This window comes from Capsicum annuum, chromosome 11 (assembly GCF_002878395.1).
Source record: "Capsicum annuum cultivar UCD-10X-F1 chromosome 11, UCD10Xv1.1, whole genome shotgun sequence".
Taxonomy (NCBI): domain Eukaryota; kingdom Viridiplantae; phylum Streptophyta; class Magnoliopsida; order Solanales; family Solanaceae; genus Capsicum; species Capsicum annuum.
The window spans coordinates 29,307,393-29,322,344 of record NC_061121.1 but is presented as its reverse complement, the minus strand read 5'-3'; the positions used below and the strand labels follow the sequence as shown (position 1 = coordinate 29,322,344).

At 30.9% G+C, this 14,952-nt stretch overlaps 1 pseudogene; it reads left to right on the top strand.

Moving 5' to 3' along the window:
- Window positions 1-10,761: 10,761 nt before the first annotated feature.
- LOC107847084 lies at window positions 10,762-14,478 on the top strand (annotated as a pseudogene).
- Window positions 14,479-14,952: the final 474 nt, after the last annotated feature.

Sequence of the window (14,952 nt, the reverse complement as noted above, 5' to 3'; positions counted from 1 at the left end):
TTCTTAATAAATATTCATCTCTCACTTGAAACTTGTATGAAGGTATATGTCACAAGACTTCTTTATTCAAGATATTCATTTCAATCACATTATCATTATGGATTAAGATATTTCATTTATCAGTGTTTGGACCTCTCACAAGCATTATTTCAACAATTCTTCTTGATCATCCACAAGTCATTCATGACATCAATTCAAGGAGTTATCATTATCAAACAAACCTCTCATAAATACAATTCAACAAATCATCATAATTCCCAATTTAGTCTTTCATAGACATCCAATAGATAAAGTATGTTTATGAATATCCAAGAAAAAATGTCATAAAATAAATCAAAATTTAACACTTAAGCATGCAAGTCATCATTCGAGCCTTCATTACTCATTATTTATTAAAATACCACTACCGCCTCAAATACTCCAACTTTGGATTCAAGCATCACCTCCTATAACTCGCACATTCAAGCATATTATTATCTCTACCTCTTTTCACATAATACAAATCTTAATAATTCAAGTCATCTATCACTTGGATATTACCATGCTCATCAATATTCGGACCTAGCATAATACTCCTTATCACATTATTGCACAATATATACAACTTACTACCTTTGTAATTCAACTAGATTCATCACTAGAACAACTCAATGACATCACGTTTGCACACTTTATCCATAAATAATTTTCTTTCGCACACATGACACATAGTATCATGGAAGTAACACGTAATCAATCAAGAAGATAATTTTTATTTTAGGATTAAAGCAAATTTATATATTTTTATCCACCTCAACTTTATGCTGCAGGTCTAGACATGCTTTCTTCCATCAATCTACGTAATGAAATTTTGAAGTAACACAAACTTTCCCTCATTAAATCTAGCCTACCTGGACGCCAAACTTTTGGAAGAAGCAAACTTCAACAAGGATACTCTTTTCTTTCCTTCATACCTTGGACTAATCAACCATTTATAAATCAAGCAATAATAAGAGTAGTTAAACAATTACCCTTCAAAAAAATTTCTTGGGAATTCAAACCCACTAATTTTGTCCTTAATTCAAAGTTTATATCATTCCTCAAGGTCAATTAACCACGTTAACTAGTTCTTTCAAGCTTAACTCATTTTTGTTAATGATGTTTTATGCTAAATGTTTCATCTTTATGGAATTCAAGGTTCCTAACCATCAAAATTCATAATCTAATTTACAAAAGTCATGTTAGAAATCTTTAATTTATAATCTAGAATCTGCTCTAGGTAATATTAAGAGCACCTATAAATTTTCTCCAAAGTCTTAATAAGGATTCTAAGATGTTAAAGGATTAAAAGACGAAGAAGATGATGAAAAATTTACTTCAATGAAGGACTTTCACCATAAACTTTGGAAAATTACCTCTCTAGGATTGGGGAATGAAGTTTGGGGTTTTTAGACCCGAAACACGACTGAAGTTGATTTAAATACCATACAAATTCTTGCTACAGCGAAATTTTTGTTTCACCCTGAACAATTCTCAGTAAAATAATCATAATTTTATTACGAATTTGAACTGATGAACGATTAGTTGTGTTGAAAAGAAGACTCAGAGATATTTAATTGATGGGTATGGGACCCTTAACTTCTTATATTCTATGAGATATGATCATTTAAAGTTGGGCCTAGTAGAAATCCATATCAAAATTCTATCGATAAGAATGTTTTCAACTTAAATTTGTGCTAGGGATATTGTACGATCTTAATTCATACCTAAAGAACTTTCAAACTAAAGGATAAATATTAGTACTTATGAATAGTTAAATTCATCGAGCTTGTGTCTATCTAGATACAAGGAAAGGTTTAAATTTTAGCTGAAAAGCTTGTGGTGACACAATAAACAAAATGATGACTATTTTGGACTAAGGTTCATATTGAAGAATGAAATTTAAGAATTTACATGAATTTATCATGGATAATTTAATAACAATGAAACTGGTCGTTACACTTTCCCAATTTATGCGAGTGTGATAGTATTTGTCGAATCAATCAAATTTTTTATATGTTATTAAATACTTTAAGTTGTTAATTATTGTGATTTATGATATTTTTTATGTTATTTTCAAACAATATATGTTACTTCCTTTATTCCAATTTATGCTGTACTAATAGAACTTTGAAAGTCAATCAATTTTTTTTTATATATATTCTTTCAAATATTTTAAGAGGTTAATAATTGTAATTTATATTAATTTTCATGCAATTTTTAATGCATAACATATTTAAAAAAATAAGATAAACAAATTAAAACGGAAGAAATAAAAAAAAATTACAAAGAAACGGAAGCTGGCAGGACAACCATGACATGCCTGCTTTACCGCTCTTATATAGTACTCTCTCCATCTATCTTTACTTGTCCACTTTTTAATTTTTAGATGTACAAAAATACTTGTCCAATTAATAAAACCAATGTAGAATTTATCTATTTCTATCTATTTTAGCCGTAGTATTAAATACAATTTACTATCTAATGTTTTTTTCGAAGCATTAACATTACCCTTGTCATTTACTGCTTCTTGATTCTTATATCAATAGGAAAGTGGAATGAACGAAGAAAATATAGTAAATTATATACTGATTACTTACAAATATTTAATTGTTATTTTATATTAAGTTAAAATTATTATAAAAACTAACTTATGCATTCAAGAGACTATAACTTTAGTCTTCCAATTAAAGCGTGCACGATGGTATACCTAACTTATGCATTAGATTGTAACTTTAATCTTTTACTAACGCTTTATTTAATTCATGCACGATTGGACCTGAGTTATGCATGGTAATTAAACAAGTAGAGGTCATTTGAACAAGGTTATTTTGGGATTACAGTTTGTGATTATAATTTTTAAATTAAGCTATCCCACATTTTAGGTGAGATGAATTAACATCAAGTTTGAGATATAAATTTATCCTAAGGTGTTATACTTATACCTTCAATAAAAAGAATATAAATTTAATTGTTATGAAATATAAAATAAAGAACAAGAAGAATGGAGAGAAAAGAGAGAGTGATTATTATTTCTCTTGAGAGATGAATAAGAGGATCCTTGATGAGTGATTTACAATGAAGGAAATCCTTCTATTTATAGGGAAAATTTACTCATCGTTTCTGAGTAAAAGACAGATACTTCAAATCCTGATAGATATCAACTAGATCTTGATAAATCTTGATAGACATTCACTATAATGTAAATACATTTATAACACCCCCCCTTGAATGTCTAATTGATAGATAATGTGTCTCGTTAAAACCTTATTAGAAAAAACTCAGTGGAAAAAAAATCTAATGAAGGAAAAAGAGTACACATCTCTAACAATATGTATATAGTCTATCTCATTAAAAATCTTACAAGGAAAACCCAGTGGGACAAAACCTCATCAGGAAAAAAGAGTACAATGCGTATTAACTCCCCCTAATGAGATCATCCTTGAACCTTTGCATTCCGATCTTGTGAATCATCTTCTTGAAAGTTGCAATTGGAGCAGACTTGGTGAATAAATCAGCCACATTGTCACTTGAACGAATCTGTTGCACATTAATATCACCATTCTTTTGTAGATCATGTATGTAGAAAAGCTTTGATGAGGTGTGATTCGTTCTATCTCCATTTATGAATCCTCCATTAAGATGTACTATGCATGTTGCATTATCTATGTATAAAATTATGGGTACATTATCACATTTCAAATCATATTTTTCTCGAATGAGATGAATCATGGACCTCAACCATATACATTCTTGGCTAGCTTCATGAATAGTTATTATCTTATCATGGTTCAATGAAGTGGCTAGATAGACTGCTTTGTATATCTCCAAGATATGATAGTATCCCCACATGTGAACACATTGCATGTTTGAGATCGAGATTTATGTGGGTTAAATAAATATCCAGCATCAGCATAATTAACAAGATAGGGACTGCAAGCTTTAGAATAAAATAAGCTCATGTCTTTTATCCCATTTCGATGTCTTCTAATAGGAGCAGAACTATACTTTGCCAACAAATTGATTAAAAAGACTATGTCATGCCTTGTAGTATTTGCAAGATATATTAGTGCACCAATTGAACTAAGATATGGTACTTCAGGACCAATCCAATTCGGTATGTTTCTCATTTCAGCAAATAATTTATTGCTTTTGAAAACTCTCTAAGAGTTTCAATAATTTTCAGGTTATAAACTTATGCAATATAAGGATTATAAATAAGTTTCCTAGAAACTCTTATATGCTTTTTTGAATCCTTAAACAAGTTTTCATGTAAATTTTGTCAAGTGACAATATTCAACATATCATGTGCGACATCTTAAAGTGTTTGGACTGCAAATCAAATAAGTTTTATGCTTACCAAGATGGATCCTTTCATGTCACTTGATAAATGTTTCTATGTCAGCATGCTTAAATAAACGTAAAATTCAGATTCTCGTAATCTTTCACAATATTGTGCCAATATTGTATCAAATACATTGATGATATATCATGTCATGTAGATTCACAATGTGACATAACATATTGAGATCTCATCACTTCATTATTTTCAGGTACCTGAACCTCTCATAAGGTTTCATGAAGCTAGTGTTATGTCGTAGGCTCTTCAAGAGTACATTACCTTCTTATTATGATTATTTTCTCCTTATTTGTTTCAAGGATTATTTTATTTAAAATCGATTGGTCTACCACGCTTTATGTATGCGTAGACTTTGTCCTTTTGAGACACAAAATAGGAGCACTTGCAGCTTAATATGAGATGCTTTCGGCATTTGAGTTGAATTATCTTTTGAATGAGGATTTATGATAATTCCTAACATATTTCATAGTTGTTTATAATCTCCCCCTTATGTTAGAAAAACTGTCATACATCCTCCATCTTCTTTGAGGAATCCATTTTGTACATCATGGTATATTCATTAATTGTATACAACACATCAAAAACTTTTCGATGCAAACATATCCTAACCTTGAACCAATTGAGAGGGGGAAATTAATCATAATTTTTTATCTAATGCAAACAAGTGCTATTGTATGCAACATATCATATTTTAGACCAAAACATAAAGTTTTGTTCTCCTTAGCAATGGTTTAGCTATTTATCGAAGGCATTCAATGCCAAGCCATCATCATCAAGATGAATTGACTTTGATTACACAATCTGAAAGCTATGCTCTTAGCTCAATTTTACTGAACAAGCAACTTTTTGAATGTTAAATTGCAGGTTGACAATGAATATACATGTGATCATCTCACTGATGCATCTTTTCAATATATCACATGATAGGTGAACGAGCCCTTATTCACTTTTTATACTTTTCAGATTTTAAGGGATCTAATCCCAATATTAATTGGTCCAACCAACTTATCATGAGAACAAACAACATTAAAAGTTCATGAAGAATTTTTGAATTCTTCAATATTTATTTAATACTTAATATGCACATCTTTGGGATGTTGCAATCGTTCATGTCAATTTATGAACTTTTATTCTAGTAAACTCCAAGTTTACCATGACATGTATTTTGCTTTAGTAAATTTCATATTTACTTTAAAAGAATAAACATCATAATTACTACTTTTGAGAAAATTGCAGAATATTCCTTCCCTATTATTCTACCTCTTTCGGAGGTGAATTGTGATACCATCACAATCAAGTGCACGTTTGCATTAATAAGCTTCTCATTTCCCAGGAATGAAATATAATTGTGCTTTAAACCTATCAAATTATGATAGCTTATAGCCTCTTTTAAGATATTGCTAATTCAGGAGCAAATCGAGGCATACATATGGTTGTAGAGGAAGTTTCTCTAACATATCTTATAATCATATAAGTGTATAAAAATATTATCACTTTTAATGATTATATATTATCGTAATGTCCCTCCACGCTTATATCCGTGCATTCAATCACTTGTCTTCTTTCATACATATTATGCACTGCTATCACATGCACTTTAAGAATGAAGTAAGTTGTCATATTTCAGACTTATTATATATTGCAACCACATTCACTTCATGGAATGAAGCATATTCAATGAGTTTGATTTCATTTCTTTTTATCAAATACCCATTATTTTGCCTTAACCATCATAATATCATCAATATGGTTAATTGAGATTCAGACTCAATGTCTTATCCACATAAAGGTGTCTTAGTGGTGCATTGAAACTTTTAATTCAATGTCTTACTATGAGATGAGACTTAAATTCATCATCATATCTTTTAACAATATTGTTCTTCGTGAACAAATTTAAAGCATAAGTTGTTCCAAATCAATTATTTTTTTCTCAAATCCAATAATAATTATATCATTAGTAACAAAAGAAAAATAACATAAAGAATTACTAACCTTGAAATTACCTTTAGATTTATAATCTCACCTTGTTTGGCAGAGTCTGATGCTGATAACGTGTTATGAAATAACAAAGAATAAAGAAGAAGAATGGAGAGAAAAGAGTGAGCGATAATTATTTCTCTTGAGAGATGAATAAGAGGATCCTTGAGGAGTGATTTACAATGAAGGAAGCCCCTCTATTTATAGGAAAAATTTACTCCTAATTTCTGAGTAAAAGACAGAAACTTCAAATCCTGATAGATATCAACTAGATCTTGATAGACATTCACTGTAATGTAAATACATTTATAACATTAATGATTTGATTTTAAAATATCCCACTTTATCCCACAACAAACCTAAACTTTTCAAATTTTGGTGAAACTGCATATAGCAATCAAATTTTTCCACCACGATGGCCAACAAAGGAAACTATTCTATTTTTAATAACATAGGTAGGTAAATGGATGATTATCATATGCTGAAGGAGATCTTACATAGAAGAAACATTATTAATTCCTTTGGAATTGTATGAGAAATTACTTCTCAAATTCGTCATGAGCATTAGTTATATTAATCAAACAGTACATTATAATTAGTTTGTTAAGTCTAGTGAATCAAATCAAAGTTGAAAGCTTGTGAAAATCTTAAATATTGTCATGATTTGAGGTTCCTCAAAGTACAGTCACACACTTAAAATTTGTCCTAGAATTTTCATCTAGGCACCAGTTTAGAACTCAACTTCTTCAAACATGGACATATTTCTTCCTGACAAGGTGTCTAACATCAGCTTTGTTGGCCAGACTAATTCAAATTTGCATTTTATCAAATCCATTAGAGGAGGACGCGCTTTCTATTAAATTATAACATCTGAATGTACAAAATTAAAAGGACAAGAGGAAGAATCGATTAGGCGAACGTACTCGAAGAAAAAATCGTGATAGAAAAAGCACGAGGAAGATTTTAAATTCGACATATGCAAAATAAAAAGACTTCCTAAAAAACAATATTCTTTGTTTTAGGTGATTATAGAGTTTTCTATCGATTGAAGTTCGTATGCTAGCTAATCTATTATTGTTATTTTTAATCACAACATGAGTTTATTTGGAAATTAGCAGTGTGCAATCTAGATCGTCCGCATATATATTTTATGGCAATTGAAGCTTACATGCTAGCTTCTTGAGTATGTCTAAGCAACCTGACCTAGCTAGTAAGAAAAGACAGTCCGGTGCATTAAAACTCCTATTATGCACATGGTTCGGAGAAAGGACCATCATAAGGGTATATTGTACGCAGTCTTACTTTGCATTTTCATGATCTCCCTGATCACATGACAACAACTTTACTAGTTACTCTAAGACTCTCCTTCTACCTGGCCTAGCTAGTTAACACAATATATCGAGTCACACATCATCATTTCATTATTTTCATACTCATTTCGTCAAATCATAAGCTCTAATATTAAACTTTGGACTACGAGTTTCGTCTTAGACTAAGTCATCCAAATAATTTTTCCTCAAAAGCCTCGTACATTATATGTTGCTTCCTTTTCCTTCCTTGCTAGTGCTATAAAACTTTGTCCCACACCCAACAAATTCAAATTCGATCCACACATTTTGTTGGTGTAATATAAATGAAGAAAATAAAATAATCTTTTTCTTGGCTGAGGCGCGGATATCTCGCTCTCGTTAAGGAGATTCAAACCCATTGCGACATAATCTACACCGATCTAGCAGTATATCTCTTGACTTGTCCCTTCCATGATACAACAGTCCAGCAACTCCGTCCAAAGTTTCATCATAAGAACACCTTCCTTCAACATATATTTACTCTCTTTGTATGGTGAATATAGTTAAAGACTTAGAATATTTTCTTTGTCTCAACTCTCTCCTTCACTACTACACACTATAATCTTTTTCACACTTATCATATTTTCTTGTACATGCAAGACCACCTCTATTTATAGGTGAGGTATTCATTCTTGTATTGAATAGGAAGAATATAGTATAGTAAAGTGGGTACATGAATAGTCTATAGGTTACAAATGTTATAAGAGTTATAAGAGTAATGAGGTATGGGGGATGACACAAAATAGAATCATGAGAACTATAAGAAACGTGAATTTTTGGATGGTAAGAAGCTAGACACATAGTACCATATATTATAAGAAACTAATTTTTCATGGGTGTTAAAGATTTGATAGATTACTCGTAAGGATGACTTGAGTTAGTGTTGCAAGTGAAATCCCATAAGGGAGGCTAAAGATTGATTGATTCCCTGTGATCTGTTAACGTCTTTATCAGTTGAATTCATGCACCAAATTTGCTTAATGCAGTTTACATCTTTTATACAATTTATAAGCTATTGTGTATAACTGAGTTTGCCTAATACGCATCCAAAAAATAGCGACTACGGATTTCCTCGAATTGAAAGAAAGAATATTTGATGGATTTAAGAAACAGACCTTGTCCCAATAACTGCTGCTCTTTGCCTCCCATATTTCGTACCTCTCTTTAATAGATTGGTAGATCTTGTTATAAATATATAAATTTGCTATTATAACCCTCTGCCTCCCATTTCTGCTTTAAATTTATTTTCAGTTCCATAGCTTTCAATCCCAACAATTTATTTGGGATCAATCCAGAAGAAAACTTTATATAGATAGAGGTAAGAGTATAAATATACTAATAATATTTTTTAACGGGTCATGATTAAATCGATGAAGAAATCGATCACATCACACTCAACATCTATAAATTGTTAATTATGAAGTTTCAAACCGCAAATCATTATTAGTCCGCTATCGATAAATTCAGTAAATTTATTTTACAGTTGAGTAATTAGTTAGGTAACAATTTTGAGCGACCATAATATTCTGTTATTTTAGAATTTACAAACAGGGGTGGAGCTTCCCTAGAATAAGGACATTACATTTTCGAAAATAGATTTTAATAGAACCAATCACTAAAATACCTCGAGATAATTATGTGGTATATATTTTGATAGAGATCTTCATTCACAAAGTTCGGGTAGCTACATACAGGTGTTACAGTATGTCCTGGGTTTGATTCTCACTCCAGCATCTGCATAATTTTTTTTTTCTTTTTCACATTTAGCCACACACATATAGTGTCTTCACTACTATCAAATCTTGAGTTCACCTCTGCTGGTAAAGTTAGGAAAAATGGCAGAAAAGCGTGAAAGGGGATTTATCCAAATTGCTTGTTCGAAATTATAAATTATAAGTACATTATTATTTATATATATACTAGAATAGTGTATGTGCGTTGCACGTGTATCAAATAATTTTTTTAGAATAAGTGTATGTAGAAAATATATTAATTGTGCATGTGTTATTTTATTAAATACAAAAACATTAAGAAAACAACACCAAATTTTCAAGATAATAAAATGCAGTTGATTAAAAAGGAATTTTGTCAGTATACTTAATTATTTTATACTTCTAAAATAACGTTATTTCTAGGATAGGTTTTTTCCATTCTTAGGCATATATATATATATATATATATATATAACGCAAAATATAATTATAATGAAATGATTTTAAAATATAAACCAATTTAAACCATAAATAGTAATAATTAATTTTTTTTTAATTTTATACTCTTTTAAAATATACTTTATATAAACTAAAAATTACATAAATACACTACTTATGTTTTGAATATTACAAAAAATCCCAACTCCCTAAACATATTACAAAAATCCCAACATATACACAGAATGCTATGTATATGTCGACTATGTTATGTATATTAATAGGGAGGGAGAGTAAAGTAATTAAAAAAGTGGGAGAGAGTGTAATTACTTCCAAAAGGGTTGGTATTTATGTTATTTATACTTATATAAATTGATAAATAGTGAGTAAAATTTATACAAAATTTTAAATCTTATGTATTTAAAGAAGCATATTGAAGAGTGAAATGGTAAAGTCCCAAACTTATAAAGGCCCAATAACTTTAAAATTACGAAAAAAAAAAAGAATTAGGAAAGTATACAAAAAGAAAAAAAGAATTAGGAAAGCAAACAAATTCAGTAATACTTACTATTTGTTTTTGTCTGAAGTCCATAAGGTTTCTTTGAAATTGTTTCTTTCCTCAAACATGTTCTTTCTTTTTTCAATGTAAAAATTTCAATATTTACACTCTTCTTGGTTTAGAACTCTAAAATCTTAAAATTTTATTTTAAATAACAGTATAATCCAATTAATTGTTCTGGGGTAACAAATTTTTTATTAATAATGCTGATTATAATAAAGTTAAAAATCTAATTACCATTTTCTTGTTAAAATGTTTGAATCTTTACTAAAGAAATGAACACCATTCACTTTGGTGTCTTATTTTTTTCAATTTTTTGGGCAAAAAGTCTCAATCTTTACTACAGAAATGAAGGCCTTTTGGGGCTTAAAGCTTGTAGCTTTTCTTATTCTTGGGATTTGTGCATTCTTGATTCTTGGTGTAGAGTGTGAAGATGATGATGCTTCAGTAATGTTAGTTTTGAAAAAGAGCTTAAAGCCATCTCAAAAAACAGGTTGAATAGACCCAGATCTATGTAAATGGGAACCATGTTGGTTGTTCTGACAAACGGGTCATGAAAATCCAAATTAGGAACCAAAATATTCAAGGAACTCTGCATCAAGAATTTTCTTCATTTTTTGTTCTTCATTTTGCTTTGCATGTTTGATTTAATTTCTTATTTTAAGTGTGTTTTGCTTGATATTTACATATAATATGTGTCAGGTATGCTTAATGTTGCCAATTTTGAATGTTCTGATGTTTGCCTGTCAGCTTAGATAGTTGCATTTGAGGTATGAAATAAAAATGGAAGCAGGTAAATAGAAATATTGTGATTTTGTATCTCTTTTCTGGGTTATTGTACTTGAACTCACCATTTAAAATTTTAAAGTCATAAAGATAGGGTGGGAATCGCAGGTAATGAGCGGCTTGCTGGTGTTGTACTATTTGCAAGTGAAAGACTTCTACAGAGTTTGAGAGGTGTATCTATATCTGGAAATAGGTTGCAAGTTGCAATCCATGAAACCCTATAGTATGAGCTTTTCTTGCCAAGCCATTGTAGTTTATGATATTCTATGTCCAAAATTCAACCTTTGATTAAACAAATTCAGAGATGGTTAAGTGTACATTTCAAAGAGGATAAATTTCTGACAAAGCGACCTCAAATCAATTTATTTGGGTCATTAAGAATATGCTAAGATTATTTCTTGTCCGTTGTTTGGTTTGGTATATTAAGAACAATTCTATTTTCAACCTTGTTTATCTATGTATTAATGATGCGAAATGGAAAAGGTTCCTGCACTTTCACTATTTGTAAAGTTTATATAGATACTGAATTGTGACTTGGCTGTATAAAAAATTATATGTTGTTGGCTCCATTCAGTAAGACATTGATAATATGGGAATGTAGGTCCATTGTTTGAGTCTTTAAAATCAGCATATGACTTCAGTAATTTAACTTTTTTTAATCAAGGGTAAGTTGTTGAACTAATGTGCAATAGTCTTCTGGCATATTTGAAATAAAATGTAAAAGGTGAAAAGGATATTCAGTATCAACCTATACTTCATTTGATAAAAATACTAAGATTCGACATATCTCTTTTGTCTTTCAGTAATTTTTCTTTTAGGTGGAGAACAGTGAGCCAAGAGATGAAATGTCTTACACCGATGAGCCCAAAACTGATTTCTAGAATTTTATAATAATGGGGAGGGATGGTGAGTTCACTTACTGTGTGTAGGTGTAATGTAATTGTGCCAGTTAGTTCCATGTTTTTGCATGTGTTGCACCTCATGGTTTAATGTTGTGGTCACCTGAGAAGTGTCTTTAAAAATAATATTTAGTTTTTATTTTGAGAGGTTTCTTGCTGTAACTAATGTTGAGCTTGAAATGTTCACTGTATTAATGAGTTTCGCTAATGCAGTCTGGTTATTTTTGTAGGGGTGCTGGGAAATATTTTATATGACCATCGTACTCTTCAGTTGAATGACAATGACCATCAACGTGTATGCCAAATTCCCAAGCGGAAGGTATAAATTTTTTCTGTCATGCCATTGGTGGTAATTAAGTGATGAGCTCCTTAAGGTGCTGAATTCTTGAGCTCTTTGATTGTAGGGTGCAAATTCAGGGACTTGACTGGAGTTCAGATAAAAAAGTTAAATGGGACCCAGATGTGGAGAATCGCTACCTTCAGGAAAGCCTTTGGTATGATTTTTTAAATTAATATTTAATGGAATGACATAGTTATTGAGTTATTTGGTTTCTGGATCTTATGATGTTTAAAATCAGCAGGTCCCTGAGTATGCCATGAGGTTCGTTGGTGGTAGTTCCTCAAAGTAATGATACATCTACTATTTTTCTGATTTAATATCCATTTTGCATTTTCACCTGCCTTTTCATCTTGCTAAATACTGTTTTTAATTGTGTGACATGTTACATATACAGACCGTTTGGTCGTTTATGGTGGGATGAAACTGTCCCAACAATTGTGATGAGAGTTAAACTACATAATCAGGCATCTTCTTCTCTTTGCCATCTTATTCAATCCATAGAATTAGCTTGTATCATCCTAAAGACTTTTCTTTTATTCTTGTACTCCTTTCAGACCATAATACATCTACTACAAGATAGAGTTCTCACTATTCGTGAAAATGCAAGGCTCCAAGGTTTTTCGGACTATTACAAGTTAATAGGTCCAATAAAAGAAAGGTATAGCATTGACTAACATCTAACCATTTGGTAGAAGATCTAATTTTTGTGTAAGGCTGATGAATAATGACCGAGGAACACAACAAAGTTTCAAATTGCCAGCTCAAATATTAGTTGATTTCTGCAGGTTTCCAAACATATGGGCATTGCGATTAGTACGTGAATTATTACAATGGAATACTGTAAGATGTCTTTAAACAGTCAATGATAAAACCTAAATTTGATGCATATGTTGTCTATTTGTGTTTCAGGCTGTTGATTCTGCATTATGTTGGACTGCATCTTTCATTTCAGGAAGATTGACGAAGTGTTGATGAGGCTCTAAAGCACCCCTACTTCTCGCAAAGGTGATAAAAATTTTAGGTGGTATACCTATTTCCGTATGAACAGCTAAAAGAAACACAACCTGCAGACCTTTTACTGAAGGTCTGTGATTTAAGTGAACCAGATATTCTTGGCCAATATTTTACATCCATTGCCTTCTACTCAAACCATACATATATACTATTTTTTGATACATATATTTATACAGAGTTTTGATCCTTTGTCGCTAGGGAGAAATAATTGCAATGGTACTCTACACGCATACACTGACCTTTAAATTGTGGATCCACTTCTGTTGTCATGAAAAGTTTAAAATGACTTGCCAATGAATTAAATAGTATTTTTTTACTTTTTTTATTTGTAGCATGGCAGTGAATGGGCTGATGTTCATGGTTGCAGTGGGGTTCAATGTTGTTGCTAGGTCAGTTTTCTTTCTTTACTACCCATTAACCATTTATTGTATAAATATTCTATTTAAATTATATATAATGATAGTTCAAATCACTTCCTCTTTCCTATTACACAGGATTTACCCAGGTCTGTGGTCTGCAATGTTCATGGTGTAAACCCGAACTTTCTAAAAATTGGAGAAAAATGGCCGCAGAAAGGCAAAGTAGTCAGCAAGTTTTCTCTAAAGGTGCATGCTTCTTAGGAAAAATGGTTTGGGCGAAAGGCTACAGGGATTTGATAGACCTGTTAGCAAAGCACAAAAGTGACCTTGATGGTTTTAATATGGACGTGTTTGGAAATGGGGAATATGCTCATGAAGTGCAGACAATAGCTTGGACGTTAAATTTGAATGTCAACTTCATGAAAGGCAGAGACCATGCCAATGATTCTCTTTATAGGTATGAACCCTTTAGTTGAATCCTTTTTAATGTGAAAATGCTAGTATATGTAAATACTTAAAGCTGCTTTAAAACGTCTAAGTTTGGATAGAACATAGGGGCCAACGATACTTTACATATGCATACATAGTTCATTTCTTCGATGCTAGCTATATGATTATAGTAACAAAAATACTAATATTAATACTAATAAACATGTGCAAAACTGTAGAGGGGAACCAATAATCTGTTTTCTACTGAAATCATAAGGAAAAATTAAAATCAAGTGACTGCATGCTTGTTTGAATTTAGTTCTCAATAACACACTGATTCTAAATTAGTTTTCATTTGATTAAAGATCTTTCAAAGTGCAAGTGTATTCCTATCAACACTATGTAAGTGTATTCCTATCAACACTGTGTATCTTCTGAACCTGCAAAAAAGAATAATTGACGTGAATAAGTTATAGTATATTTGGAAGTGTATAAAAAAATTTGTATCATGCATTTTCATGTATTGTAACTAACCTAATATCTCTTTATAGACAATGTTTTTGGTGTATGTCCCTTTTCTTCGCTTAAGCTGTTCCATCATGACCAAAACTTTTGTTGTTTTCATTGATATTCCCCTTGAAAGTGCAACATATAACTGACCATGTGAAAAAATGTGTTGCGGCAAGTACAGTCCGACAGTTGGTATTGTTTG